General features: G+C 50.1%; 1 long non-coding RNA gene across 1 annotated transcript in view; it reads left to right on the top strand.

Annotated features, from left to right (window-relative positions):
* Window positions 1-3065: 3065 nt before the first annotated feature.
* LOC108796793 overlaps window positions 3066-5282 on the top strand; it is a 6413-nt gene continuing 4196 nt past the window's right edge. Inside the window, exon 1 of the long non-coding RNA XR_001941832.1 lies at window positions 3066-3080. This is a non-coding gene — a long non-coding RNA (uncharacterized LOC108796793). The remainder of the gene's footprint in view (window positions 3081-5282) is intronic.

Below are 5282 nucleotides of genomic sequence, written 5' to 3'. Positions count from 1 at the left end.
AACCAGAACAGCTTTTGTACGCACATGAAATGTATCCCAGTGTATTCCTATGGTATTTCTGGGCTCTGTTCTGTTCTGTCTGTTTTGGTGGGCCTTGTTATGGTATGGCGATGGTCACCAGGGCTCTCTTCCTCCTGTCTGGGCTGTGATGTGTAGTCTCTCGAAAGCTTGGAGTCAGTGTTGGAGTGCCAGGGCCCGGTTGCAGCTGCAACCCTGGTAGCTCTGCCACTGACTCCAAGCTGTAGAAAGACTACAAATCCCAGTAATGCATTATACAGCAATGCAGAATACCATCAGCTATAGAGGACTACAAATCCCAGCAATACTTCATACAGCAATGCAGAATAATATGAAGCTACATACTGTGTTGCTCTGGTTTCGTGGCCTGATGTCTCAGGAGAGCTGCGTGGGGGTTAGGAGGGCTGTGCAGGCTCTCAGGAGGCTGTTCAGGGTCTTAGGTGGCCAGTGTGGCTCTCAGGCAGTCAGTGAGGGCTCCAGGTGGTCAGTGCCGGCTCTCTGGCGGTCAGTACAGGCTACAGGTGATCAGTGATACTTTTGGTCAGTGAGGGCTCCAGACGGTCAGTGCGGGCTCCAGGTGGTCAGTGCGGGCTACAGGTGATCAGTGATACTTTTGGTCAGTGAGGGCTCCAGACGGTCAGTGCGGGCTCCAGGTGGTCAGTGCGGGCTACAGGTGATCAGTGATACTTTTGGTCAGTGAGGGCTCCAGACGGTCAGTGCGGGCTCCAGGTGGTCAGTGCGGGCTACAGGTGATCAGTGATACTTTTGGTCAGTGCGGGCTCCAGGTGGTCAGTGCGTGCTCTCAGGCGGTCAGTGCGGGCTACAGGCGGTCAGTGAGTGATACTTTCGGTCAGTGAGGGCTCCAGACGATCAGTGCGGGCTCTCAGTTGGTCAGTGCGGGCTCTAAGGGGATCAGTGCGGAGTACAGGTGGCCAGTGAGTGATACTTTCGGTCAGTGAGGGCTCTCAGGCGTTCAGTGTGGGCTCTCAGTTGGTCAGTGTGGGCTCTCAGGTGGTCAGTGCGGGCTCTCAGGTGGTCAGTGCGAGCTCTCAGGCGGTCAGTGCAGGCTACAGGTGGTCAGTGAGTGATACTTTCGGTCAGTGAGGGCTCTTAGGCGTTCAGTGTGGGCTCTCAGTTGGTCAGTGCGGGCTCTCAGGTGGTCAGTGCGGGCTCCAGGCAGTCAGAGCGGGTTCCAGGGGATAAGTGCGGGCTCCATGTGGTCAGTACCATAGGCTCCAGGGGGGTCAGTGCGGGCTCTCAGTTGGTCAGTGTGGGCTCCAGAGGGGTCAGTCCAGGCTGGAGGGGGCAGTGCAGGCTACAGGAGGGTCAGAGAGACTGGCAGCTGCAGCTCTCTGCTCAAGCACATCAGAGGGCCCTCTGATATGCCTGAAGAGAGGGCTGCGATCTGGGTCAGTTCGGCCTTACGGTAGTCCAGGACAGCTCGGCCCGGCGGCCAGCCGCGATCCGAGACAGCTCGGCCCGGCCACCGGAAAAACACCGACAGCAACTCAAATCTATTCAAAAGTTTAAAAAAAAAGTATTTAGTTGCACTTTAAGCAGCACTATGCAGAAAGAAGACCATACTGCGTCACTGGACGCCAAAGACATGAAACTACCAACATTTTATTTACACTAAATGCAGCAACATCAAACGTACACGCTTGTTTATGTTCTTTTGAAAACAATAAAGCTGTTGGGTAAAAAAAAAGGATCACATTAAACTAGCATCCAATCAACATAAGGTATGGGAGTGGTTCAGAGTCAGACCGAGGCTTGGCTACGTAGCTCCGCCTACACATGTGGCTCTGGATTTGAACTAGTTCTGTAGGCACTGTTGATAGTTTGTGGATCTGTACCGAAGGCAGAGGCTGAGGTTCCGTTATGGCAGATGGATTGGGAGACGAGTGGTGGGAGGAGCCTGCGGGTGACACGCGCATTGGAGGTAAGGGGACTGTTGTCAGATATGTGTGACAGTGTCTAGGGACATGAGTTAGGGTGAATGACACATGACTGTCCATAGAGAGCATGCTGGAATCTGGGCTTCCACCAGACATGAAGGACCCCAGCCTGGCTCAGCTTATGCCAGCAGTCCCTGGGGCAGTGTCAGGATTAGTGAAGTCCTTGCTGTTTGCTGATTGATAAATTCAATGTTTATACATTTGATATAATCATGAATCATTTATCGCACAGCTCACCTGAAGTCAAACTTGTACATTAGGCTGTCATTACTATCTTCTCCTTGCTGATCCCTTGTCTGCACCAAGGCACTGAGAGCCTGCAGCTCAGATTTGACTCTTCTTGCTGCGTGCTTCTTCTTGGTCAGGGATCTGAAAATGTTGAAGCTGCAGATAGCCAGACAGCTTGCATTTTCAGAAGGTCTACGCTTGTAGTGGGGCTACCCCCGCACTACAAGCGTTAACTGCTCGTTTGTATCCAGGTTAAACAAAAAAAAAGGTATACTCACCCTATCTTCAGAGCCGGCAAGCTCCCTTCCTGTCTACTCCTCTACTGCAGCGATGGAATGTCTCTCAGCATCCTCAAATCCTATAAACTGTATATAGAATGTGATAACTCGGGGACCTTAGACCGCTGCAGTTCAAGGGGGGTGTGGAAAGTGGCAGAAGGGACCAAGCCGGCTCAGAGGATCAGGTGAGTGTAACTTTTTTTTTACCTAGACAAAAAGGAGCAGTGAACCCTGGCAGTATGGGGGTAGCCCTACTGCAAGGGTTAATAAAATGTGTGCCCAGAGTTCTGCAGGATTCCTTTTAAACAAGATGTTGAGTTGTCCATTCAGAGCAAAGTAACATGTTGGCTTTAAAAAGAAACTTCACCCCCCCCCCCCCCCCCGTTATCTATTTATTTTTTAAAATCTCTAGTTATCCTGAAATCATATGTCCAGCGACTCCAGCATTGTCCTGCTACAATCCGCCACAGTGTCCCCGTGCACAGCCATCTTATTTACATACGTTGTCAGGGGGCTGGTTGTCTCTTCTGGTTTCTTCCTAATGATGCCAGCTGTAAGAACTAGCAAGAGACAGACAGCTGATGATGGGCAGCACCACGTGTGCCAGCAAACACCCTGAAGCCTCCTGGCATACTGACATCTCACATCCCAGGATGCTTTGGGGTGTTCTAAATGAGCATTGAGCATTTATCCCTTGGAGTGCCGGGTAGCCCCACTGGTAAACAAGACTTTTGCAATGAGGTCTGATTTAAAGAATACGTGCTCTGCTGTTCCCTCTACTGGCCATGTTTATCTTCCAGCAGAGGAGCATTGTGGCACTGGATTTAAACAATAGACAAATCCATTGGGTCTAGGTGAATATGGATTTGCAGGACGGGGGGGGGGGGGGGGATTTTGTTTTGCATTTTTTCTTTTTTTAATAACACTCAACTTTATTACTATCGCATAGGGGGCTAATAAGCCCTCTATGTTGTAGCAAATATGATGTGACAGGTCCTCTATGTGGAGATGTCAGGCGTCTTTCAGACCCCTAATGTCACCTAGGGACCCCAAAGAAGCGGACAAACCAACAATCTACTTCACCAGCGTCTTCTCCTGGCTGCGGAAGCCAGAGAATGTAAACAGTGACACTGGAAGTGATGTAATACACATCACTTCCAGGTCCAGTGATCGGAGGAGAGGTCAGTGGTTAGAAGCTTGCTGATCTCCATCCGATCTGTCAGGGGCCGTCTGCTGCCGTGCTCTTGGTATAACTACTTCAGTACAGGATGTTTTTTGACTGTGGGCGGTCCGGGCGGTCCTGAAGTAGTTAAAGAACCATTTTGTTGATTGATCACAGTTTTTCTGAATCACACACTTTCACTCTGACATTCCCTTTTGCCACAACAGATCTCTTTTCATAGTCGGTGAGTTACAATAAAGTACACAGAAAAATACAAAATGCTAAAATCCAGAAAGATAAAAGCAAAAAGATGCTGTAAAGGGGCCCAGTGGGCATGCTGAGCCCCGATACCACCGCTGTTCTGCAGCCTTCATGTAGTTTCCCATTTTCCTTGAGCAGCTGCCATTCCTGGGTCACTGAAGTGAAGCTATAGCGCAGTCAGGTGACTATGAAGCTTCGTTATAACAAGGCATGCACCGATACTAGTATTGGCATCGGTGCCGATACCAAGTATTTGGGAGAGTACTCCAAATGCTCCGATACCTTCCCTGATACCAGGACTTCCGGTCAGAGGAAGTTTTCCTGTGACCGGCAGTGCCGTAGGGGAACATGGAGCCAGCTTCCCGTGCGATCAGGAAGCGAGGCGGTGATTAATGACCCGCCTCCCAGCTTCCTGATTCCATGCCAGCGGAAGCACCGGTATTGGTACTCGATACCGAAAAACCGGTATTGGTGGGATGGCGGTGGTTGTCTCCAGGATAGGTGAATATTGTCTGAATACAGGAGATGTGTATTCTTACTTGGTGTGCTTGTATATTTCTTCCAGATCTGTGCAGTAATCCGGTGTGCAATGTTGCCTCTTTCCAGGCTTTCCTATAATATAGACCAGTTACTCCAGCTCTCTCCTCTTCTGCAGGGTGACTGGTCTTGTATCTGCCCCTCCTGTAGTTTTCTGCAGGCAGCCTATAGTGGGTGGGGCCTGCTGGGTCCCTCCCACAGCTCTGTTCTCTACACAGGCTATGCACAGCATAATGATGATGTCACTACTGCTTTTACAAGGCAATAACTGGCGTACACAAAGTGGATTTATTCATTTGCAGCTATTACAGGGCATAATTGAATAAAAGATTCTTTGGCTCGAGTTTAGCTTTAGGGATTCAGGTTTATTTGACAGCAATGCCAAATCTCCAACATCTTTAGCCCTGTGCCTGTGTATGTGTGGCAGCATGCACGCCAACATGCCGTATTACGCTTGTTAAGGTGTGGTGTCTTTGGGCAGACTTTTCATTTCAGTGGGCTGCCCAGTGCACAACACTTGCACCAAAGAAGTGCGCGCACCTTTTATTTTAAAAACATGCTGCACTAAAAGGCATGGTACTACGGTAATGTGTGTTTTGGCTCACTACAATGAGCATTGGCAAATGCGTTTTGGGGTGCCCTTAAGATTGAATGACTGCACAGTACCTCTTAGGTGGTCATTGCAGGCTCTCAGTGGGTCAGAGAGACTGACGACTGCAGCCGCAGCAGATGCGGCTTTCTGCTCAGGCACATCAGAGAGTCCTCTAATATGCCTGAGTAGAGGGATACGGCTGCATGGTTAGCTTGGGCTGGCCCGATCCGGGTCAGCTCGGGCCAGGC

Source organism: Nanorana parkeri, unplaced genomic scaffold (assembly GCF_000935625.1).
Source record: "Nanorana parkeri isolate BGI_ZX_2015 unplaced genomic scaffold, ASM93562v1 scaffold1171, whole genome shotgun sequence".
Classification (NCBI taxonomy): domain Eukaryota; kingdom Metazoa; phylum Chordata; class Amphibia; order Anura; family Dicroglossidae; genus Nanorana; species Nanorana parkeri.
The sequence above is the reverse complement of the archived record's forward strand: the minus strand, read 5'-3'. Positions and strand labels throughout refer to the sequence as shown.